Below are 26216 nucleotides of genomic sequence, written 5' to 3' on the forward strand. Positions count from 1 at the left end.
GAGAATGTTCTCCAGCAATGTGTTGCAAAAATATCTTATCATAACACAACACAACACCTCACTTGCACCTAAACTCTGATAATTAAGAGCCTGGAGTGAATGAGCTTTTTTCATTGTCTTGAATTGGTACACAATTCTTTGCAGGCATTTGGACTTCCAGTTTCACCTATGGATTACTATCTGCAGAAGGTTCTCTTAATTCATTTATATGCTCATGGCCCCCCGGAAGGTGTGGTGCGAGACAAGTAGAAAGGTCTGGTTTTTCTAGCTATTTTAGTTTTATGAAAGACTTGGGAATTTCTTGATCACGGCCAAAAATCTGGAAGGGCTTATCGAATGGAAGTTGCTCACATGGATGACAACATTCCAATCTATGTTGCTTCCAAAAGGGCGAAATGCGATGAAAAAAAACCCTTGCATTTCTGTGCAATGGTTGATGAGATCATCTGGACAGTGCATTTCTTTCTAGCAAATGTAACATGAACAGTGGCGGAGTCCTTGATGAGATGTTGAGAGGTGCTGACATAGAGAGAAAGCACTTTATTTGCTCCCGTCAGAGAGTATGGAGGATCCGTTGAGACGCAGCTCCCCCTTTCACTGTGTCTTCCCCCTAGATATCGGCCGGAATCAGTTGGCTTACGCCGGTGGCCTGGGCTTGGTAGAGGACTTGTTTTTGGATTTGTTATTCCTGGTTGTGAATGCAGAATTCTCATGTCTCTATTTCCATGTATATCGTTTAGTGGTGGGCAAGCTCAGAACATATGATTGACGGCTCAAGGCTGCATCACGGCTCCGTATTTTGGACGCCACATGCACAAACTTGTGAGCGGATTCCGTAATTCGGCCCCTGACCTCTTTGTAGCATCTATACCTTTAACCACGCTTGTCGTAGCAATGTCCACACTACTCATTCCATCTTTAGTGTGTATCTCCTTTTCGGGTCCAGCTGTAGTTTTTGAGTTCTGTCTTTAACCTCGTTGTTTTCAAAGCTCTTCACAAGAAGCTGCAGACTTGAATGGCAGCGCCCATGATGAAGCATCATCTGCTTTTTCTGCTTGAAGCACTTCTCACAGTGACCACAAAAGTAGTTTACACCATGATTCAAGGACATGTGTCGAAAATAGTCTAACGGTTGCATGTAAGCATGGTTGCACAGACTGCATATGTGCATAGCATTGGCACCAGGCAGTACCATGTCTTCTTCAAAGGGAGCCTCACCAGGCGTGGCGGTGTCAGTCAAATCTTGCAAAGAGACATCAAGGCACTGTTTGTCCACTTCAGCTGCTACAGCACCAGCAGTAGAAAAAACTCCTTTGTGATCAACAACCGAGCCGTTCTCCTCATAGCACAGATCCAGATGCATAATGTAGCTTTCGGTACTTGCTTAGCTTGTGCCACGAAAAAAAAGTGTGACAGTCTACAATGTGCGAAAACAGGTCACTCACAGAGCCATTTGTGAACTGCACACATCTAGGACAGTCAAAACCAGAATCTTGAGAATGTTCTCCAGCAATGTGTTGCAAAAATATCTTATCATAACACAACTCAGCACCGCACTTGCACCTAAACTCTGATAATTCGGAGCCTGGAGTAAATGAACTTAATTCATTGTCTTGCATTGGTACACAATCCTTTGCTGGCATTTCGATTTCCAGTTTTACCTGTGGATTACTGTCTACAGAATTTTCTCCTAATTCATTTATAGGTTCGCGGCTCGCTGGAAGGCATGGTGAGAGACTGGTAGAAAGGTCTGGTTTTTCAAGTTCTAATAGTTTTATGAAAGACTTGGGAATTTCTTCATCACGGCCAAAAATCTGGAAGGGCTTATCGAATGTGCATTCTCATAGCACGTATACACATGCAGAATGTGGCTGTCGATACTTGCTTAGCTTGTACGACGAAAAAAAGGTGTGAGCTATACTACAGTGTGCAAAACAAGTCACGCACAGGTTGCACACATCTAGGACAGTCAAAACGAGAATTTTGAGAATGTTCTCCAGCAATGTGTTGCAAAAATATCTCATCATAACGCAACACAACACCTCACTTGCACCTAAACTCCGATAATACAGAGCCTGGAGTGAATGAGCTTTCTTCATTGTCTTGCATTGGTACACAATCCTTGGCTGGCATTTCGATTTCCAGTTTTACCTGTGGATTACTGTCTACAGAATTTTCTAGTAATTCATTTATAGGATCGCGGCCCTCTAGAAGGCATGGTGCGAGACTGGTAGAAAGGTCTGGTTGTTCTAGTTCTTTTAGTTTTTATTAAAGACTTGGGAATTTCTTCATCACGGCCAAAAATCTGGAAGGGCTTATCGAATGGCAGTTGCTCACATGGATGACAACATTCCAATCTATGTTGCTTTCAGAAGGGCAATAAATGCAATGAAATAAAAACCTTGCATTTCTGTGTAATGGTTGATGAGATCATCTGGACAGTGCATTTCTTTCTAGCAAATGTAACATGAAAAATGGCGGAGTCCTTGATGAGATGTTGAGAGGCACTGAGAGAGAGAAAGCACTTTATTTGCACCCGTAAGAGCGTATGGTGGATCGGTCTAGACGCAGCTCCCACTTTCACTGTGTCTTCCCCCTAGATGTCGGCCGGAATCAGTTGGCTTACGCCGGTGGCCTGGGCTTGGTAGAGGACTTGTTTTTGGATTTCTTCTTCTTGGCTGTGAAGGCAGAATTCCCATGTCTCTATTTCCATGTATCTCGTTTAGGGCTGGGCAAGCCCAGAACATATGATTGACGTCTCAAGGCTGCGTCACGGCTCCGTAATTTTGACGTCACACTCACAAACCTGTGAGTGGAGTTCGTAATTCGTCCCCTGAACTCTCTGTAGACTCTATGCCTTTAACCGCGCTTGTCGTAGCAATGTCCACACTACTCATTCCATCTTTATTGTGCATCTCCCTTTCTGGTCCAGCAGTATTTGTTGAGTTATGTCTTTAACCTCGTTGTTTTCAAAGCACTTCACAAGAAGTTGCAGACTTGAATGGCAACGCCCATGGTGAAGCATCATCTACTTTTCTGCTTGTATCACTTCTCACAGTGACCACAAAAGTAGTTTACACCAAGACTCAAGGACATGTGTCGAAAATAGACTGACGGTCATGTAAGCATGGTTGCACAGACAGCATATGTGTATAGCATTGGCACCATGCAGTACCATGTCTTTTACAAAGGGAGCCTCATCAGGGGTGGCGGTGTCAGTCACATCTTGCAAAGTGACATCAAGGCACTGTTTGTCCACTTCAGCTGCTACAGCACCAGCTGTAGAACAAGCTCCTTTGTGATCAACAGCCGAGGCGTTCTCCTCATAGCACATATACACATGCACGATGTGGCTGTCGATACTTGTTTAGCTTGTACGACGAAAAAAGGTGTGAGCTATACTACAATGTGCAAAAACAAGTCACTCACAGGCGTAAAACATCTAGGACAGTCAAAACCAGAATTTTGAGAATGTCTCCAGCAATGTGTTGCAAAAATATCTTATCATAACACAAGACAACACCTCACTTGCACCTAAACTCTGATAATTCAGAGCCTGGAGTGAATGAGCTTTCTTCATTGTCTTGAATTGGTACACAATTCTTTGCAGGTATTTCGACTTCCAGTTTCACCTATGGATTACTATCTGCAGAAGGTTCTCTTAATTCATTTATATGCTCATGGCCCCCTGGAAGGTGTGGTGCGAGACAGGTAGAAAGGTCTGGTTTTTCTAGTTATTTTAGTTTTATGAAAGACTTGGGAATTTCTTCATCACGGCCAAAAATCTGGAAGGGCTTATCGAATGGAAGTTGCTCACATGGATGACAACATTCCAATCTATGTTGCTTCCAAAAGGGCAAAATGCGATGAAAAAAAAACCTTGCATTTCTCTGCAATGGTTGATGAGATCATCTGGACAGTGCATTTCTTTCTAGCAAATGTAACATGAACAGTGGCGGAGTCCTTGATGAGATGTTGAGAGGTGCTGAGATAGAGAGAAAGCACTTTATTTGCTCCCGTCAGAGAGTATGGAGGATCGGTTGAGACGCAGCTCCCCCTTTCACTGTGTCTTCCCCCTAGATATCGGCCGTAATCAGTTGGCTTACGCCGGTGGCCTGGGCTTGGTAGAGGACTTGTTTTTGGATTTGTTATTCCTGGTTGTGAATGCAGAATTCCCATGTCTCTATTTCCATGTATATCGTTTAGTGGTGGGTAAGCTCAGAACATATGATTGACGGCTCAAGGCTGCATCACGGCTCCGTAATTTTGACGTCACACTCACAAACCTGTGAGCGGAGTCCGTAATTCGGCCGCTGAACTTTCTGTAGCCTCTATGCCTTTAACCGCGCTTGTCGTAGCAATGTCCACACTACTCATTCCATCATTAATGTGCATCTCCCTTTCTGGTCCAGCTGTATTTGCTGAGTTATGTCTTTAACCTCGTTGTTTTCAAAGCTCTTCACAAGAAGTTGCAGACTTGAAAGGCAACGCCCATGGTGAAGCATCATCTGCTTTTTCTGCTTGTAGCACTTCTCACAGTGACCACAAAAGCAGTTTGCACCATCACTCAAGGAAATGTGTCGAAAATAGTCTAACGGCTACATGTAAGCATGGTTGCACAGACTGCATATGTGCATAGCATTGGCACCACGCAGTACCATGCCTTCCTCAAAGGGAGGTTCAGCAGGGGTGGCGGCATCAGTCACATCTTGCAAAGTGACATCAAGGCACTGTTTGCCCACTTCAGCTGCTACAGCACCAGCTGTAGAACAAGCTCCTTTGTGATCAACAGCCGAGGCGTTCTCCTCATAGCACATATACACATGCACGATGTGGCTGTCGATACTTGCTTAGCTTGTACGACGAAAAAAGGTGTGAGCTATACTACAATGTGCAAAAACAAGTCACTCACAGGCGTAAAACATCTAGGACAGTCAAAACCAGAATTTTGAGAATGTTCTCCAGCAATGTGTTGCAAAAATATCTTATCATAACACAACACAACACCTCACTTGCACCTAAACTCTGATAATTCAGAGCCTGTAGTGAATGAGCTTTCTTCATTGTCTTGAATTGGTACACAATTCTTTGCAGGCATTTCGACTTCCAGTTTCACCTATGGATTACTATCTGCAGAAGGTTCTCTTAATTCATTTATATGCTCATGGCCCCCTGGAAGGTGTGGTGCGAGACAGGTAGAAAGGTCTGGTTTTTCTAGTTATTTCAGTTTTATGAAAGACTTGGGAATTTCTTCATCACGGCCAAAAATCTGGAAGGGCTTATCGAATGGAAGTTGCTCACATAGATGACAACATTCCAATCTATGTTGCATCCAAAAGGGCAAAATGCGATGAAAAAAAAACCTTGCATTTCTCTGCAATGGTTGATGAGATCATCTGGACAGTGCATTTCTTTCTAGCAAATGTAACATGAACAGTGGCGGAGTCCTTGATGAGATGTTGAGAGGTGCTGAGATAGAGAAAAAGCACTTTATTTGCTCCCGTCAGAGAGTATGGAGGATCGGTTGAGACGCAGCTCCCCCTTTCACTGTGTCTTCCCCCTAGATATCGGCCGGAATCAGTTGGCTTACGCCGGTGGCCTGGGCTTGGTAGAGGACTTGTTTTTGGATTTGTTATTCCTGGTTTTGAATGCAGAATTTCCATGTCTCTATTTCCATGTATATCGTTTAGTGGTGGGCAAGCTCAGAACATATGATTGACGGCTCAAGGCTGCATCACGGCTCCGTAATTTTGACGCCACCCGCACAAACTTGTGAGCGGATTCCGTAATTCGGCCCCTGAACTCTTTGTAGTATCTGTACCTTTAACCGGGCTTGTCGTAGCAATGTCCACACTACTCATTCCATCTTTAGTGTGCATCTCCTTTTCAGGTCCAGCTGTAGTTTTTGAGTTATGTCTTTAACCTCGTTGTTTTCAAAGCTCTTCACAAGCAGTTGCAGACTTGAATGGCAATGCCCATGGTGAAGCATCATCTGCCTTTTCTGCTTGTAGCACTTCTCACAGTGACCACAAAAGTAGTTTACACCCTGGCTCAAGGACATGTGTCGAAAATAGTCTAACGGTTACATGTAAGCATGGTTGCACAGACTGCATATGTGCATAGCATTGGCACCACGCAGTACCATGTCTTCTTCAAATGAGTCTCATCAGTGGTGGCGGTGTCAGTCACATCTTGCAAAGTGACATCAAGGCACTGTTTGTCCACTTCAGCTGCTACAGCACCAGCTGTAGAACAAGCTCCTTTGTGATCAACAGCCGAGGCGTTCTCATAGCACGTATACACATGCAAAATGTGGCTGTCGATACTTGCTTAGCTTGTACGACGAAAAAAAGGTGTGAGCTATACTACAGTGTGCAAAACAAGTCACGCACAGGTTGCACACATCTAGGACAGTCAAAACGAGTATTTTGAGAATGTTCTCCAGCAATGTGTTGCAAAAATATCTCATCATAACGCAACACAACACCTCACTTGCTCCTAAACTCCGATAGTTCAGAGCCTGGAGTGAATGAGCTTTCTTCATTGTCTTGCATTTTTACACAATCCTTTGCTGGCATTTCGATTTCCGTTTTTACCTCTGGATTACTGTCTACAGAATTTTCTAGTAATTCATTTATAGGATCGCGGCCCTCTAGAAGGCATGGTGCGAGACTGGTAGAAAGGTCTGGTTGTTCTAGTTCTTTTAGTTTTTATTAAAGACTTGGGAATTTCTTCATCACGGCCAAAAATCTGGAAGGGCTTATCGAATGGCAGTTGCTCACATGGATGACAACATTCCAATCTATGTTGCTTTCAATAGGCCAATAAATGCAATGAAATAAAAACCTTGCATTTCTGTGTAATGCTTGATAAGATCATCTGGACAGTGCATTTCTTTCTAGCAAATGTAACATGAAAAATGGGGCAACTTAGTTCTGCCCCAAGGAAAACGCGTAGCGTAAGCAGAAATAAAGATATAATAAAAAAAACAAAATGGCGGAGTCCTTGATGAGATGTTGAGAGGTGCTGAGAGAGAAAGAAGGCACTTTATTTGCACCCGTCAGAGAGTATGGAGGACCGGTTGAAACGCAGCGCCCCCTTTCACTGTGTCTTCCCCATAGATGTCGGCCGGAATCAGTTGGCTTACGACGGTGGCGTGGGCTTGGTAGATGACTTGTTTTTGAATTTGTTCTTCCTGGTGGTGAAGGCTGACTTCCCATGTCTCTATCTCCATGTATCTCTTTTAGCGCTGGGCAAGCTCAGAACATATGATTGACGTCTCAAGGCTGCGTCACGGCTCCGTAATTTTGACGTCACACTCACAAACCTGTGAGCGGAGTCCGTAATTCGGCCGCTGAACTTTCTGTAGCCTCTATGCCTTTAACCGCGCTTGTCGTAGCAATGTCCACACTACTCATTCCATCTTTAATGTGCATCTCCCTTTCTGGTCCAGCTGTATTTGCTGAGTTATGTCTTTAACCTCGTTGTTTTCAAAGCTCTTCACAAGAAGTTGCAGACTTGAAAGGCAACGCCCATGGTGAAGCATCATCTGCTTTTTCTGCTTGTAGCACTTCTCACAGTGACCACAAAAGCAGTTTGCACCATCACTCAAGGAAATGTGTCGAAAATAGTCTAACGGCTACATGTAAGCATGGTTGCACAGACTGCATATGTGCATAGCATTGGCACCACGCAGTACCATGCCTTCCTCAATGGGAGGTTCACCAGGGGTGGCGGCATCAGTCACATCTTGCAAAGTGACATCAAGGCACTGTTTGCCCACTTCAGCTGCTACAGCACCAGCTGTAGAACAAGCTCCTTTGTGATCAACAGCCGAGGCGTTCTCCTCATAGCACATATACACATGCACGATGTGGCTGTCGATACTTGCTTAGCTTGTACGACGAAAAAAGGTGTGAGCTTTACTACAATGTGCAAAAACAAGTCACTCACAGGCGTAAAACATCTAGGACAGTCAAAACCAGAATTTTGAGAATGTTCTCCAGCAATGTGTTGCAAAAATATCTTATCATAACACAACACAACACCTCACTTGCACCTAAACTCTGATAATTCAGAGCCTGGAGTGAATGAGCTTTCTTCATTGTCTTGAATTGGTACACAATTCTTTGCAGGCATTTCGACTTCCAGTTTCACCTATGGATTACTATCTGCAGAAGGTTCTCTTAATTCATTTATATGCTCATGGCCCCCTGGAAGGTGTGGTGCGAGACAGGTAGAAAGGTCTGGTTTTTCTAGTTATTTTAGTTTTATGAAAGACTTGGGAATTTCTTCATCACGGCCAAAAATCTGGAAGGGCTTATCGAATGGAAGTTGCTCACATGGATGACAACATTCCAATCTATGTTGCTTCCAAAAGGGCAAAATGCGATGAAAAAAAAACCTTGCATTTCTCTGGAATGGTTGATGAGATCATCTGGACAGAGCATTTCTTTCTAGCAAATGTAACATGAACAGTGGCGGAGTCCTTGATGAGATGTTGAGAGGTGCTGAGATAGAGAGAAAGCACTTTATTTGCACCCGTAAGAGCGTATGGTGGATCGGTTGAGACGCAGCTCCCCCTTTCACTGTGTCTTCCCCATAGATGTCGGCCGGAATCAGTTGGCTTACGCCGGTGGCCTGGGCTTGGTAGAGGACTTGTTTTTGGATTTGTTATTCCTGGTTGTGAATGCAGAATTCCCATGTCTCTATTTCAATGTATATCGTTTAGTGGTGGGCAAGCTCAGAACATATGATTGACGGCTCAAGGCTGCATCACGGCTCCGTAATTTTGACGCCACCCGCACAAACTTGTGAGCGGATTCCGTAATTCGGCCCCTGAACTCTTTGTAGTATCTGTACCTTTAACCGTGCTTGTCGTAGCAATGTCCACACTACTCATTCCATCTTTAGTGTGCATCTCCTTTTCGGGTCCAGCTGTAGTTTTTGAGTTATGTCTTTAACCTCGTTGTTTTCAAAGCTCTTCACAAGCAGTTGCAGACTTGAATGGCAATGCCCATGGTGAAGCATCATCTGCCTTTTCTGCTTGTAGCACTTCTCACAGTGACCACAAAAGTAGTTTACACCCTGGCTCAAGGACATGTGTCGAAAATAGTCTAACGGTTACATGTAAGCATGGTTGCACAGACTGCATATGTGCATAACATTGGCACCACGCAGTACCATGTCTTCTTCAAAGGGAGTCTCATCAGTGGTGGCGGTGTCAGTCACATCTTGCAAAGTGACATCAAGGCACTGTTTGTCCACTTCAGCTGCTACAGCACCAGCTGTAGAACAAGCTCCTTTGTTATCAACAGCCGAGGCGTTCTCCTCATAGCACATATACACATGCACGATGTGGCTGTCGATACTTGCTTAGCTTGTACGACGAAAAAAGGTGTGAGCTATACTACAATGTGCAAAAACAAGTCACTCACAGGCGTAAAACATCTAGGACAGTCAAAACCAGAATTTTGAGAATGTTCTCCAGCAATGTGTTGCAAAAATATCTTATCATAACACAACACAACACCTCACTTGCTCCTAAACTCCGATAATTCAGAGCCTGGAGTGAATGAGCTTTCTTCATTGTCTTGCATTGGTACATAATCCTTTGCTGGCATTTCGATTTCCAGTTTTACATGTGGATTACTGTCTACAGAATTTTCTAGTAATTCATTTATAGGATCGCGGCCCTCTAGAAGGCATGGTGCGAGACTGGTAGAAAGGTCTGGTTGTTCTAGTTCTTTTAGTTTTTATTAAAGACTTGGTAATTTCTTCATCACGGCCAAAAATCTGAAGGGCTTATCGAATGGCAGTTGCTCACATGGATGACAACATTCCAATCTATGTTGCTTTCAATAGGGCAATAAATGCAATGAAATAAAAATCTTGCATTTCTGTGTAATGCTTGATAAGATCATCTGGACAGTGCATTTCTTTCTAGCAAATGTAACATGAAAAATGGCGCAACTTAGTTCTGCCGCAAGGAAAACGCGTAGCGTAAGCAGAAATAAAGATATAATAAAAAAAAACAAAATGGCGGAGTTCTTGATGAGATGTTGAGAGGTGCTGAGAGAGAGAGAGAGAAAGCACCTTATTTGCACCCGTCAGAGAGTATGGAGGACCGGTTGAAACGCAGCTCCCCCTTTCACTGTGTCTTCCCCATAGATGTCGGCCGTAATCAGTTGGCTTACGACGGTGGCCTGGGCTTGGTAGATGACTTGTTTTTGAATTTGTTCTTCCTGGTGGTGAAGGCAGACTTCCCATGTCTCTATCTCCATGTATCTCGTTTAGCGCTGGGCAAGCTCAGAACGTATGATTGACGTCTCAAGGCTGCGTCACGGCTCCGTAATTTTGACGTCACACTCACAAACCTGTGAGCGGAGTCCGTAATTCGGCCCCTGAACTCTCTGCAGCCTCTATGCCTTTAACCGCGCTTGTCGTAGCAATGTCCACACTACTCATTCCATCTTTAATATGCATCTCCCTTTCTGGTCCAGCTGTATTTGCTGAGTTATGTCTTTAACCTCGTTGTTTTCAAAGCTCTTCACAAGAAGTTGCAGACTTGAATGGCAACGCCCATGGTGAAGCATCATCTGCTTTTTCTGCTTGTATCAAATTTCACAGTGACCACAAAAGTAGTTTACACCATGACTCAAGGACATGTGTCGAAAATAGTCTAACGGTTACATGTAAGCATGGTTGCACAGACTGCATATGTGCATAGCATTGGCACCACGCAGTACCATGCCTTCCTCAAAGGGAGGTTCACCAGGGGTGGCGGCATCAGTCACATCTTGCAAAGTGACATCAAGGCACTGTTTGTCCGCTAAGAGCTACAGCACCAGCTGTAGAACAAACGCCTTTGTGAACAACAGCCGAGGCGTTCTCCTCATAGCACAGATCACATGCATAATGTGGCTGTCGATACTTGCTTAGCCTGTACGACGAAAAAAGGTGTGAGCTATACTACAGTGTGCAAAACAAGTCACTCACAGGATGAAAACATCTAGGACAGTCAAAACCAGAATTTTGAGAATGTTCTCCAGCAATGTGTTGCAAAAATATCTCATCATAACACAACACAGCACCGCACTTGCACCTAAACTCCGATAATTCAGAGCGTGGAGTGAACGAGCATTCTTCATTGTCTTGCATTGGTACACAATTCTTTGCAGGCATTTCAATTTCCAATTCCACCTGTGGATTCCTGTCTGCAGAAGTTTCTCCTAATTCATTTATATACTCACGGCTGGCTGGAAGGCGTGGTGCGAGACTGGCAGAAAAGTGTGGTTTTTCTAGTTTTTATTTTTATGAAAGGCTTGGGAATTTCTTTAACACGGCAAAAAATATGGAAGGGCCTAGCGAATGGCAGTTGCTCACATGGATGACAACATCGCAATCTATGTTGCTTCCAAGAGTGCAATAAATGCAATGAAATAAAAATCATGCATTTCTGTGTAATGGTTGATGACATCATCTGGACAGTGCAGTTCTTTCTAGCAAATGTAACATGAACAATGGCGGAGTCCTAGATGAGATGTGGAGAGGTGCTGTGAGAGAGAGAGAGAGAGAAAGCACTTTTTCGTTGCACCCGTCAGAGAGTATGGATGATCGGTTGAGACGCAGCTGCCCCTTTCGTCGTGTCTCACCCCTAGGTGTCGGCCGGAATCAGGTGGCTTCCGACGGCGGCCTGGGCTTGGTAGACAACATGTTTTTGGATTTTGTTCTTCCTGGCTGTGAAGGTAGAATTTCCATGTCTCTATTTCCATGTATCTCGTTTAGCGCTGGGCAAGACCAGAACATAAGATTGACGTCTCAAGGCTGCATCACGGCTCCGTAATTTTGACGTCACACTCACAAACTTGTGAGCTGATTCCGTAATTCGGCCGCTGAACTTTCTGTAGCCTCTATGCCTTTAACCGCGCTTGTCGTAGCAATGTCCACACTACTCATTCCATCTTTAATGTGCATCTCCTTTTCGGGTCCAGCTGTAGTTTTTGAGTTATGTCTTTAACCTCGTTGTTTTCAAAGCTCTTCACAAGCAGTTGCAGACTTGAATGGCAACGCCCATGGTGAAGCATCATCTGCTTTTTCTGCTTGTAGCACTTCTCACAGTGACCACAAAAGTAGTTTACACCATGACTCAAGGACATGTGTCGAAAATAGTCTAACGGTTACATGTAAGCATGGTTGCACAGACTGCATATGTGCACAGCACTGTCGCCCTGCAGTACCATGTCTTCGTCAAAGAGAGGCTCACCATGGGTGGTGGCATCAGTCACATCTTGCAAAGTGACATCAAGGCACTGTTTGTCCACTGCAGTGCTGAAGCACCAGCTGTAGAACAAACGCCTTTGTGAACAACAGCCGAGGCGTTCTCCTCATAGCACAGATCCACATGCATAATGCGGCTGTCGGTAATTGCTTAGCTTGTGCCACGAAAAAAAAGTGCGAAAGTCTACAGTGTGCGAAAACAGGCCACTCACTGAGCCATTTGTGAACTGCACACATCTAGGACAGTCAAAACCAGAATCTTGAGAATGTTCTCCAGCAATGTGTTGCAAAAATATCTTATCATAACACAACTCAGCACCGCACTTGCACCTAAACTCCGATAATTCGGAGCCTGGAGTAAATGATTTTCTTCATTGTCTTGCATTTGGTACACAATCCTTTGCAGGCATTTCGATTTCCAGTTTTACCTGTGGATTACTGTCTACAGAATTTTCGCCTAATTCATTTATAGGCTCGCGGCCCGCTGGAAGGCATGGTGCGAGACTGGTAGAAAGGTCTGCTTTATCAAGTTCTTTCAGTTTTATACCACTTGGGAATTTCTTCATCACGGCAAAAAATATGGAAAGGCTTATCGAATGGCAGTTGTTCACATGGATGACAACATTCCAATCTATGTTGCTTCCAAAAGGGCAAAATGCAATGAAAAAAAAACCTTGCATTTCTGTGCAATGGTTGATGAGATCATCTGGACAGTGCATTTATTTCTAGCAAATTTAACATGAACATTGGCGGAGTCCTTGATGAGATGTTGAGAGGTGCTGAGATAGAGAAAAAGCACTTTATTTGCACCCGTCAGAGAGTATGGAGGATCGGTTGAGACGCAGCTCCCCCTTTCACTGTGTCTTCCCCCTAGATGTCGGCCGGAATCAGTTGGCTTACGCCGGTGGCCTGGGCTTGGTAGAGGACTTGTTTTTGGATTTGTTCTTCCCGGTTGTGAATGCAGAATTCCCATGTCTCTATTTCCATGTATCTTGTTTAGCGGTGGGCAAGCTCAGAACATATGATTGACGGCTCAAGGCTGCCTTACGGCTCCGTAATTTTGACGCCACACGCACAAACTTGTGAGCGGATTCCGTAATTCGGCCCCTGAACTCTTTGTACCATCTATACCTTTAACCGTGCTTGTCGTAGCAATGTCCACACTGCTCATTCCATCTTTAGTGTGCATCTCCTTTTCGGGTCCAGCTGTAGTTTTTGAGTTATGTCTCTAACCTCGTTGTTTTCAAAGCTCTTCACAAGCAGTTGCAGACTTGAATGGCAACGCCCATGGTGAAGCATCATCTGCTTTTTCTGCTTGTAGCACTTCTCACAGTGACCACAAAAGTAGTTTACACCATGACTCAAGGACATGTGTCGAAAATAGTCTAACGGTTACATGTAAGCATGGTTGCACAGACTGCATATGTGCATAGCATTGGCACCACGCAGTACCATGTCTTCTTCAAAGGGAGTCTCATCAGGGGTGGCGGTGTCAGTCACATCTTGCAAAGTGACATCAAGGCACTGTTTGTCCACTTCAGCTGCTACAGCACCAGCTGTAGAACAAGCTCCTTTGTTATCAACAGCCGAGGCGTTCTCATAGCACATATACACATGCACAATGTGGCTGTCGATACTTGCTTAGCTTGTACGACGAAAAAAAGGTGTGAGCTATACTACAGTGTGCAAAACAAGTCACGCACAGGTTGCACACATCTAGGACAGTCAAAACCAGAATTTTGAGAATGTTCTCCAGCAATGTGTATCAAAAATATCTCATCATAACGCAACACAACACCTCACTTGCACCTAAACTCCGATAATTCAGAGCCTGGAGTGAATGAGCTTTCTTTATTGTCTTGCATTGGTACACAATCCTTTGCTGGCATTTCGATTTCCAGTTTTACCTGTGGATTACTGTGTACAGAATTTTCTCCTAATTCATTTATATGCTCATGGCCCGCTGGAAGGTGTGGTGGGAGACTGGTAGAAAGGTCTGGTTTTTCTAGTTCTTTTAGTTTTATGAAAGACTTGGGAATTTCTTCATCACGGCCTAAAATCTGGAAGGGCTTATCGAACGGCAGTGTCTCACATGGATGACAACATTCCAATCTATGTTGCTTCTAAAAGGGCAATAAATGCAATGAAATAAAAACCTTGCATTTCTGTGCAATGGTTGATGAGATCATCTGGACAGTGCATTTCTTTCTTGCAAATGTAACATGAAAAATGGCGGAGTCCTTGATGAGATGTTGAGAGGTACTGAGAGAGAGAGAGAAAGCACTTTATTTGCACCCGTAAGAGCGTATGGAGGATCTGTCTAGACGCAGCTCCCACTTTCACTGTGTCTTCCCCCTAGATGTCGGCCGGAATCAGTTGGCTTACGCCGGTGGCCTGGGCTTGGTAGAGGACTTGTTTTTGGATTTCTTCTTCTTGGCTGTGAAGGCAGAATTCCCATGTCTCTATTTCCATGTATCTCGTTTAGGGCTGGGCAAGCCCAGAACATATGATTGACGTCTCAAGGCTGCGTCACGGCTCCGTAAATTTGACGTCACACTCACAAACCTGTAAGTGGAGTCCGTGATTCGGCCCCTGAACTCTCTGTAGACTCTATGCCTTTAACCGCGCTTGTCGTAGCAATGTCCACACTACTCATTCCATCTTTATTGTGCATCTCCCTTTCTGGTCCAGCAGTATTTGTTGAGTTATGTCTTTAACCTCGTTGTTTTCAAAGCTCTTCACAAGAAGTTGCAGACTTGAATGGCAACGCCCATGGTGAAGCATCATCTGCTTTTCTGCTTGTATCTAATCTCACAGTGACCAGAAAAGTAGTTTACACCATGACTCAAGGACATGTGTCGAAAATAGACTGACGGTCATGTAAGCATGGTTGCACAGACTGCATATGTGTATAGCATTGGCCCCATGCAGTACCATGTCTTTTACAAAGGGAGCGTCACCAAAGGTGGCGGTGTCAGTCACATCTTGCAGTGACATCAAGGCACTGTTTGTCCACTTCAGCTGCTACAGCACCAGCTGTAGAACAAGCTCCTTTGTGATCAACAGCCGAGGCGTTCTCCTCATAGCACATATACACATGCACAATGCGGCTGTCGATACTTGCTTAGCTTGTACGACGAAAAAAGGTGTGAGCTATACTATAATGTGCAAAAACAAGTCACTCACAGGCGTAAAACGACAGTCAAAACCAGAATTTTGAGAATGTTCTCCAGCAATGTGTTGCAAAAATATCTTATCATAACACAACACAACACCTCACTTGCACCTAAACTCTGATAATTCAGAGCCTGGAGTGAATGAGCTTTCTTCATTGTCTTGAATTGGTACACAATTCTTTGCAGGCATTTCGACTTCCAGTTTCACCTATGGATTACTATCTGCAGAAGGTTCTCTTAATTCATTTATATGCTCATGGCCCCCTGGAAGGTGTGGTGCGAGACAGGTAGAAAGGTCTGGTTTTTCTAGTTATTTCAGTTTTATGAAAGACTTGGCAATTTCTTCATCACAGCCAAAAACCTGGAAGGGCTTATCGAATGGAAGTTGCTCACATGAATGACAACATTCCAATCTATGTTGCTTCCAAAAGGGCAAAATGCGATGAAAAAGAACCTTGCATTTCTGTGCAATGGTTGATGAGATCATCTGGACAGTGCATTTCTTTCTAGCAAATGTAACATGAACAGTGGCGGAGTCCTTGATGAGATGTTGAGACTTGCTGAGATAGAGAGAAAGCACTTTATTTCCACCCGTCAGAGAGTATGGAGGACCGGTTGAAACGCAGCTCCCCCTTTCACTGTGTCTTCCCCATAGATGTCGGCTGGAATCAGTTGGCTTACGACGGTGGCCTGGGCTTGGTAGATGACTTGTTTTTGAATTTGTTCTTCCTGGTGGTGAAGGCAGACTTCCCATGTCTCTATCTCCATGTATCTCGTTTAGCGCTGGGCAAGCTCAGAACATATGATTAACGTCTCAAGGCTGCGTCACGGCTCCGTAATTTTGACGTCACACTCACAAACCTGTGAGCGGAGTCCGTAATTCGGCCCCTGAACTCTCTGTAGCCTCTATGCCTTTAACCGCGCTTGTCGTAGCAATGTCCACACTACTCATTCCGTCTTTAATGTGCATCCCCCTTTCTGGTCCAGCTGTATTTGCTGAGTTATGTCTTTAACCTCGTTGTTTTCAAAGCTCTTCACAAGAAGTTGCAGACTTGAATGGCAACGCCCATGGTGAAGCATCATCTGCTTTTTCTGCTTGTAGCACTTCTCACAGTGACCACAAAAGCAGTTTGCACCATGACTCAAGGACGTGTGTCGAAAATAGTCTAACGGCTACATGTAAGCATGGTTGCACAGACTGCATATGTGCATAGCATTGGCACCACGCAGTACCATGCCTTCCTCAAAGGGAGGTTCACCAGGGGTGGCGGCATCAGTCACATCTTGCAAAGTGACATCAAGGCACTGTTTGTCCACTGCAGTGCTACAGCACCAGCTGTAGAACAAACGCCTTTGTGAACAACAGCCGAGGCGTTCTCCTCATAGCACAGATCCAAATGCATAATGTGGCTGTCGATACTTGCTTAGCTTGTACGACGAAAAAAGGCGTGAGCTATACTACAGTGTGCAAAACAAGTCACTCACAGGATGAAAACATCTAGGACAGTCAAAACCAGAATTTTGAGAATGTTCTCCAGCAATGTGTTGCAAAAATATCTCATCATAACACAACACAGCACCGCACTTGCACCTAAACTCCGATAATTCAGAGCGTGGAGTGAACGAGCATTCTTCATTGTCTTGCATTGGTACACAATTCTTTGCAGGCATTTCAATTTCCAATTTCACCTGTGGATTCCTGTCTGCAGAAGTTTCTCCTAATTCATTTATATTCTCACGGCTGGCTGGAAGGCGTGGTGCGAGACTGGCAGAAAAGTGTGGTTTTTCTAGTTTTTGTTTTTATGAAAGACTTGGGAATTTCTTTAACACGGCAAAAAATATGGAAGGGCCTATCGAATGGCAGTTTCTCACATGGATGACAACATCGCAATATATGTTGCTTCCAAGAGGGCAATAAATGCAATGAAATAAAAACCATGCATTTCTGTGTAATGGTTGATGACATCAACTGGACAGTGCAGTTCTTTCTAGCAAATGTAACATGAAAAATGGCGCAACTTAGTTCTGCCGCAAGGTAAACGCTTAGCGTAAGGAGAAATAAAGATATAATAAAAAAAACAAAATGGCGGAGTCCTTGATGAGATGTTGAGAGGTGCTGAGAGAGAGAGAGAGAAAGCACTTTATTTGCACCCGTCAGAGAGTATGGAGGACCGGTTGAAACGCAGCTCCCCCTTTCACTGTGTCTTCCCCATAGATGTCGGCTGGAATCAGTTGGCTTACGACGGTGGCCTGGGCTTGGTAGATGACTTGTTTTTGAATTTGTTCTTCCTGGTGGTGAAGGCAGACTTCCCATGTCTCTATCTCCATGTATCTCGTTTAGCGCTGGGCAAGCTCAGAACATATGATTAACGTCTCAAGGCTGCGTCACGGCTCCGTAATTTTGACGTCACACTCACAAACCTGTGAGCGGAGTCCGTAATTCGGCCCCTGAACTCTCTGTAGCCTCTATGCCTTTAACCGCGCTTGTCGTAGCAATGTCCATACTACTCATTCCATCTTTAATGTGCATCCCCCTTTCTGGTCCAGCTGTATTTGCTGAGTTATGTCTTTAACCTCGTTGTTTTCAAAGCTCTTCACAAGAAGTTGCAGACTTGAATGGCAGCGCCCATGGTGAAGCATCATCTGCTTTTTCTGCTTGTAGCACTTCTCACAGTGACCACAAAAGCAGTTTGCACCATGACTCAAGGACGTGTGTCGAAAATAGTCTAACGGCTACATGTAAGCATGGTTGCACAGACTGCATATGTGCATAGCATTGGCACCACGCAGTACCATGCCTTCCTCAAAGGGAGGTTCACCAGGGGTGGCGGCATCAGTCACATCTTGCAAAGTGACATCAAGGCACTGTTTGTCCACTGCAGTGCTGCAGCACCAGCTGTAGAACAAACGCCTTTGTGAACAACAGCCGAGGCGTTCTCCTCATAGCACAGATCCAAATGCATAATGTGGCTGTCGATACTTGCTTAGCTTGTACGACGAAAAAAAGTGTGAGCTATACTACAGTGTGCAAAACAAGTCACTCACAGGATGAAAACATCTAGGACAGTCAAAACCAGAATTTTGAGAATGTTCTCCAGCAATGTGTTGCAAAAATATCTCATCATAACACAACACAGCACCGCACTTGCACCTAAACTCCGATAATTCAGAGCCTGGAGTGAACGAGCATTCTTCATTGTCTTGCATTGGTACACAATTCTTTGCAGGCATTTCAATTTCCAATTTCACCTGTGGATTCCTGTCTGCAGAAGTTTCTCCTAATTCATTTATATTCTCACGGCTGGCTGGAAGGCGTGGTGCGAGACTGGCAGAAAAGTGTGGTTTTTCTAGTTTTTGTTTTTATGAAAGACTTGGGAATTTCTTTAACACGGCAAAAATATGGAAGGGCCTATCGAATGGCAGTTTCTCACATGGATGACAACATCGCAATATATGTTGCTTCGAAGAGGGCAATAAATGCAATGAAATAAAAACCATGCATTTCTGTGTAATGGTTGATGACATCAACTGGACAGTGCAGTTCTTTCTAGCAAATGTAACATGAACAATGGCGGAGTCCTAGATTAGATGTGGAGAGGTGCTGAGAGAGAGAGAGAAAGCACTTTTTTTGCAGCCGTCAGAGAGTATGCATGATCGGTTGAGACGCAGCTCCCCCTTTCGTCGTGTCTCACCCCTAGATGTCGGCCGGAATCAGGTGGCTTCCGACGGCGGCCTGGGCTTGGTAGATAACATGTTTTTGGATTTTGTTCTTCCTGGCTGTGAAGGTAGAATTTCCATGTCTCTATTTTCATGTATCCCGATTAGCGCTGGGCAAGACCAGAACATAAGATTGGCGTCTCAAGGCTGCGTCACGGCTCCGAAATTTTGACGTTATACTCACAAACTTGTGAGCGGAGTCCGTTTTCGGCCCCTGAGCTCTCTGTAGCATCTATATCTTTAACCGAGCTTGTCGTAGCAATGTCTACACTACTCATTCCATCTTTATTGTGCATCTCCGTTTCTGGTCCAGCTGTATTTGTTGAGTTATGTCTTTAACCTCGTTGTTTTCAAAGCTCTTCACAAGAAGTTGCAGACTTGAATGGCAACGCCCATGGTGAAGCATCACCTGCTTTTTCTGCTTGTAGCACTGCTCACAGAAACCACAAAAGTCATTTACACCATGACTCAAGTACATGTGTCGAAAATAGTCTAACGGTTGCATGTAAGCATGGCTGCACAGACTGCATAAGTGCATAGCCTTGGCACCACATAGAACTATGTCTTCAAAGGGAGCCTCACCACGGGTGGAGGCGTCATTCACATCACTCAAAGTGACATCAAGGCACTGTTTGTCCACTGCAGTGCTACAGCACAAGCTGTAGAACAAACGCCTTTGTGATCAACAGCCGAGGCGTTCTTCTCATAGCACAGATCCACTTGCATATTGTGGCTGTCGATATTTGCGTAGCTTGTACCATGAAAAAAAGTGTAACAGTCTTCAATGTGCGAAAACAGGTCACTCACAGAGCCATTTGTGAACCGCACACATCTAGGACAGTCAAAACCAGAATCTTGAGAATGTTCTCCAGCAATGTGTTGCAAAAATATCTTATCATAACACAACTCAGCACCGCACTTGCACCTAAACTCCAATTATTCGGAGCCTGGAGTAAAGGAACTTACTTCATTGTCTTGTACTGGTACACAATCCTTTGCTGGCCTTTCGATTTCTAGTTTTACCTGTGGACTACTGTTTACAGAATTTTCTCCTAATTCATTTATAGGCTCGCGGCCCGCTGGAAGGCATGGTGCGAGACTGGTAGAAAGGTCTGGTTTTTCAAGTACTTTTAGTTTTATTAAAGACTTAAAAATTTCTTCATCACGGCCAAAAATCTGGAAGGGCTTATCGAATGGCAGTTGCTTACATGGATGACAACATTGCAATCTATGTTGCTTCTAAAAGGGCAATAAATGCAATGAAATAAAAACCTTGCATTTCTGTGTAATGGTTGATGAGATCATCTGGACAGTGCATTTCTTTCTTGCAAATGTAACATGAAAAATGGCGGAGTCCTTGATGCGATGTTGAGAGGTGCTGAGAGTGAGAGAGAAAGCACTTTATTTGCACCCGTAAGAGCGTATGGAGGATCGGTCTAGACGCGGCTCCCCCTTTCACTGTGTCTTCCCCCTAGATGTCGGCCGGAATCAGTTGGCTCACGCCGGTGGCCTGGGCTTGGTAGAGGACTTGTTTTTGGATTTGTTCTTTCAGGCTGTGAAGGCAGAATTCCCATGTCTCTATTTCCTTGTATCTCGTTTAGCGCTGGGCGAGCTCAGAACATATGATTGACGTCTCAAGGCTGCATCACGGCTCCGTAATTTTGACGTCACACCCACAAACTTGTGAGCTGATTCCGTAATTCGGCCCCTGAACCCTTTGTGCCATGTATACCTTTAACCACGCTTGTCGTAGTAATGTCCACACTACTCATTCCATCTTTAGTGTGTATATCCTTTTCGGGTCCAGCTGTAGTTTTTGAGTTCTGTCTTTAACCTCGTTGTTTTCAAAGCTCTTCACAAGAAGTTGCAGACTTGAATGGCAACGCCCATGATAAAGCATCATCTGCTTTTTCTGCTTGAAGCACTTCTCACAGTGACCACAGAAGTAGTTTACACTATGACGCAAGGACATGTGTCGAAAATAGTCTAACGGTTGCATGTAAGCATGATTGCACAGACTGCATATGTGCATAGCATTGGCACCAGGCAGTACCATGTCTTCTTCAAAGGGAGCCTCACCAGGCGTGGCGGTGTCACTCAAATCTTGCAAAGAGACATCAAGGCACTGTTTGTCCACTTCAGCAGCTACAGCACCAGCAGTAGAAAAAATTCCTTTGTGATCAACAACCGAGCCGTTCTCCTCATAGCACAGATCCAGATGCATAATGTGGCTGTCGGTACTTGCTTAGCTTGTGCCACGAAAAAAAGTGTGACAGTCTACAATGTGCGAAAACAGGTCACTCACAGAGCCATTTGTGAACTGCACACATCTAGGACAGTCAAAACCAGAATTTTGAGAATGTTCTCCAGCAATGTGTTGCAAAAATATCTCATCATAACACAACACAGCACCGCACTTGCACCTAAACTCCAATAATTCAGAGCCTGGAGTGAACGAGCATTCTTCATTGTCTTGCATTGGTACACAATTCTTTGCAGGCATTTGAATTTCCAATTTCACCTGTGGATTCCTGTCTGCAGAAGTTTCTCCTAATTCATTTATATTCTCACGGCTGGCTGGAAGGCGTGGTGCGAAACTGGCAGAAAAGTGTGGTTTTTCTAGTTTTTATTTTTATGAAAGACTTGGGAATTTCTTTAACACGGCAAAAAATATGGAAGGGCCTATCGAACGGCAGTTTCTCACATGGATGACAACATCGCAATATATGTTGCTTCCAAGAGGGCAATAAATGCAATGAAATAAAAACCATGCATATCTGTGTAATGGTTGATGACATCAACTGGACAGTGCAGTTCTTTCTAGTAAATGTAACATGAACAATGGCGGAGTCCTAGATGAGATGCGGAGAGGTGCTGAGAGAGAGAGAGAGAGAGAAAGCACTTTTTTTGCACCCGTCAGAGAGTATGGATGATCGGTTGAGACGCAGCTCCCCCTTTCGTCGTGTCTCACCCCTAGATGTCGGCCGGAATCAGGTGGCTTCCGACGGCGGCCTGGGCTTGGTAGATAACATGTTTTTGGATTTTGTTCTTCCTGGCTGTGAAGGTAGAATTTCCATGTCTCTATTTTCATGTATCCCGATTTGCGCTCGGCAAGACCAGAACATAAGATTGACGTCTCAAGGCTGCGTCACGGCTCCGAAATTTTGACGTTATACTCACAAACTTGTGAGCGGAGTCCGTTTTCGGCCCCTGAGCTCTCTGTAGCATCTATATCTTTAACCGAGCTTGTCGTAGCAATGTCTACACTACTCATTCCATCTTTATTGTGCATCTCCGTTTCTGGTCCAGCTGTATTTGTTGAGTTATGTCTTTAACCTCGTTGTTTTCAAAGCTCTTCACAAGAAGTTGCAGACTTGAATGGCAATGCCCATGGTGAAGCATCACCTGCTTTTTCTGCTTGTAGCACTGCTCACAAAAACCACAAAAGTCATTTACACCATGACTCAAGTACATGTGTCGAAAATAGTCTAACGGTTGCATGTAAGCATGGTTGCACAGACTGCATATGTGCATAGCCTTGGCACCACATAGAACTATGTCTTCAAAGGGAGCCTCACCACGGGTGGAGGCGTCATTCACATCACTCAAAGTGACATCAAGGCACTGTTTGTCCACTGCAGTGCTACAGCACAAGCTGTAGAACAAACGCCTTTGTGATCAACAGCCGAGGCGTTCTTCTCATAGCACAGATCCACTTGCATATTGTGGCTGTCGATACTTGCTTAGCTTGTACCATGAAAAAAAGTGTGACAGTCTTCAATGTGCGAAAACAGGTCACTCACAGAGCCATTTGTGAACCGCACACATCTAGGACAGTCAAAACCAGAATCTTGAGAATGTTCTCCAGCAATGTGTTGCAAAAATATCTTATCATAACACAACTCAGCACCGCACTTGCACCTAAACTCCGATAATTCGGAGCCTGGAGTAAATGAACTTACTTCATTGTCTTGTACTGGTACACAACCCTTTGCTGGCCTTTCGATTTCCAGTTTTACCTGTGGACTACTGTTTACAGAATTTTCTCCTATTTCATTTATAGGCTCGCGGCCCGCTGGAAGGCATGGTGCGAAACTGGTAGAAAGGTCTGGTTTTTCAAGTACTTTTAGTTTTAATAAAGACTTGGGAATTTCTTCATCACGGCCAAAAATCTGGAAGGGCTTATCGAATGGCAGTTGCTTACATGGAATACAACATTCCAATCTATGTTGCTTCCAAAAGGGCAATAAATGCAATGAAAAAAAAACCTTGCATTTCTGTGTAATGGTTGATGAGATCATCTGGACAGTGCATTTCTTTCTTGCAAATGTAACATGAAAAATGGTGGAGTCCTTGATGCGATGTTGAGAGGTGCTGAGAGTGAGAGAGAAAGCACTTTATTTGCACCCGTAAGAGCGTATGGAGGATCGGTCTGGACGCGGCTCCCCCTTTCACTGTGTCTTCCCCCTAGATGTCGGCCGGAATCAGTTGGCTTACGCCGGTGGCCTGGGCTTGGTAGAGGACTTGTTTTTGGATTTGTACTTCCAGGCTGTGAAGGCAGAATTCCCATGTCTCTATTTCCGTGTATCTCGTTTAGCGCTGGGCGAGCTCAGAACATATGATTGACGTCTCAAGGCTGCATCACAGCTCCGTAATTCTGACGTCACACCCACAAACTTGTGAGCTGATTCCGTAATTCGGCCCCTGAACCCTTTGTGCCATCTATACCTTTTACCACGCTTGTCGTAGCAATGTCCACACTACTCATTCCATCTTTAGTGTGTATCTCCTTTTCGGGTCCAGCTGTAGTTTTTGAGTTCTGTCTTTAACCTCGTTGTTTTCAAAGCTCTTCACAAGAAGTTGCAGACTTGAATGGCAACGCCCATGATGAAGCATCATCTCCTTTTTCTGCTTGAAGCACTTCTCACAGTGACCACAGAAGAAGTTTACACCATGACTCAAGGACATGTGTCGAAAATAGTCTAACGGTTGCATGTAAGCATGGTTGCACAGACTGCATATGTGCATAGCATTGGCACCAGGCAGTACCATGTCTTCTTCAAAGGGAGCCTCACCAGGCGTGGCGGTGTCAGTCAAATCTTGCAAAGAGACATCAAGGCACTGTTTGTCCACTTCAGCAGCTACAGCACCAGCAGTAGAAAAAACTCCTTTGTGATCAACAACCGAGCCGTTCTCCTCATAGCACAGATCCAGATGCATAATGTGGCTGTCGGTACTTGCTTAGCTTGTGCCACGAAAAAAAAGTGTGATAGTCTACAATGTGCGAAAACAGGTCACTCACAGAGCCATTTGTGAACTGCACACATCTAGGACAGTCAAAACCAGAATCTTGAGAATGTTCTCCAGCAATGTGTTGCAGAAATATCTTATCATAACACAACTCAGCACCGCACTTGCACCTAAACTCTGATAATTCGGAGCCTGGAGTTAATGAACTTACTTCATTGTCTTGCATTGGTACACAATCCTTTGCTGGCATTTCGATTTCCAGTTTTACCTGTGGATTACTGTCTACAGAATTTTCTCCTAATTCATTTATAGGCTCGCGGCTCGCTGGAAGGCATGGTGCGAGACTGGTAGAAAGGTCTGGTTTTTAAAGTTCTTTTAGTTTTATGAAAGATTTGGGAATTTCTTCATCACGGCCAAAAATCTGGAAGGGCTTATCGACTGGCAGTTGCTCACATGGATGACAACATTTCAATCTATGTTGGTTCCAAAAGGGCAATAAATGCAATGAAATAAAAACCTTGCATTTCTGCATAATGGTTGATGAGATCATCTGGACAGTGCATTTCTTTCTAGCAAATGTAACATGAACAATGGCGGAGTCCTTGATTAGATTTTGAGAGGTGCTGAGAGAGAGAGATAATGGATGATTGGTTGAGACGCAGCTCCCCCTTTCACCGTGTCTCCCCGTTAGATGTCGGTTGGAATCGGGTGGCTCCCGACGGTGGCCTGGGCTTGGTAGATGACTCTTTTTTGGATTTGTTCTTCCTGGCTGTGAATGCAGAATTCCCATGTCTCTATTTCCATGTATCTCGTTTAGTGCTGGGCAAGCTCAGAACATATGATTGACGTCTCAAGGCTGCATCACGGCTCCGTAATTTTGACGTCACACTCACAAACTTGTGAGCGGATTTCGTAATTCGGCCCCTGAACTCTTTGTACCATCTATACCTTTAACCGCGCTTGTCGTAGCAATGTCCACACTATTCATTCCATCTGTAGTGTGCATCTCCTTTTCGGGTCCAGCTGTAGTTTTTGAGTTATGTCTTTAACATCGTTGTTTTGAAAGCTCTTCACAAGAAGTTGCAGACTTGAATGGCAACGCCCATGGTGAAGCATCACCTGCTTTTTCTTCTTGTAGCACTACTCACAGTGACCACAAAAGTAGTTTACACCATGACTCAAGGACATGTGTCGAAAATACTCTAACGGTGACATGTAAGCATGGTTGCACAGACTGCATATGTGCATAGCATTGTCACCCTGCAGTACAATGTCTTTGTCAAAGAGAGGCTCACCAGGGGTGGGGGCATCAGTCACATCTTGCAAAGTGACATCAAGGCACTGTTTGTCCACTGCAGTGCTGAAGCACCAGCTGTAGAACAAACGCCTTTGTGAACAACAGCCGAGGCGTTCTCCTCATAGCACAGATCCACATGCATAATGTGGCTGTCGGTACTTGCTTAGCTTGTGCCACGAAAAAAAAGTGCGACAGTCTACAGTGTGCGAAAACAGGCCACTCACAGAGCCATTTGTGAACTGCACACATCTAGGACAGTAAAAACCAGAATCTTGAGAATGTTCTCCAGCAATGTGTTGCAAAAATATCTTATCATAACACAACTCAGCACCGCACTTGCACCTTAACTCCGATAATTCGGAGCCTGGAGTAAATGATTTTCTTCATTGTCTTGCATTGGTACACAATCCTTTGCAGGCATTTCGATTTACAGTTTTACCTGTGGATTACTGTCTAAGAATTTTCGCCTAATTCATTTATAGGCTCGGGGCCCGCTG

At 44.4% G+C, this 26216-nt stretch overlaps 1 pseudogene; it reads right to left on the bottom strand.

Moving 5' to 3' along the window:
- Positions 1 to 16403: 16403 nt before the first annotated feature.
- LOC146184419 (uncharacterized) lies at positions 16404 to 18418 on the bottom strand (annotated as a pseudogene).
- Positions 18419 to 26216: the final 7798 nt, after the last annotated feature.

Source organism: Amblyomma maculatum, chromosome 7, assembly GCF_055883805.1.
Source record: "Amblyomma maculatum isolate TAMU_Amacu chromosome 7, ASM5588380v1, whole genome shotgun sequence".
In the NCBI taxonomy this organism is placed as follows: Eukaryota; Metazoa; Arthropoda; class Arachnida; order Ixodida; family Ixodidae; genus Amblyomma; species Amblyomma maculatum.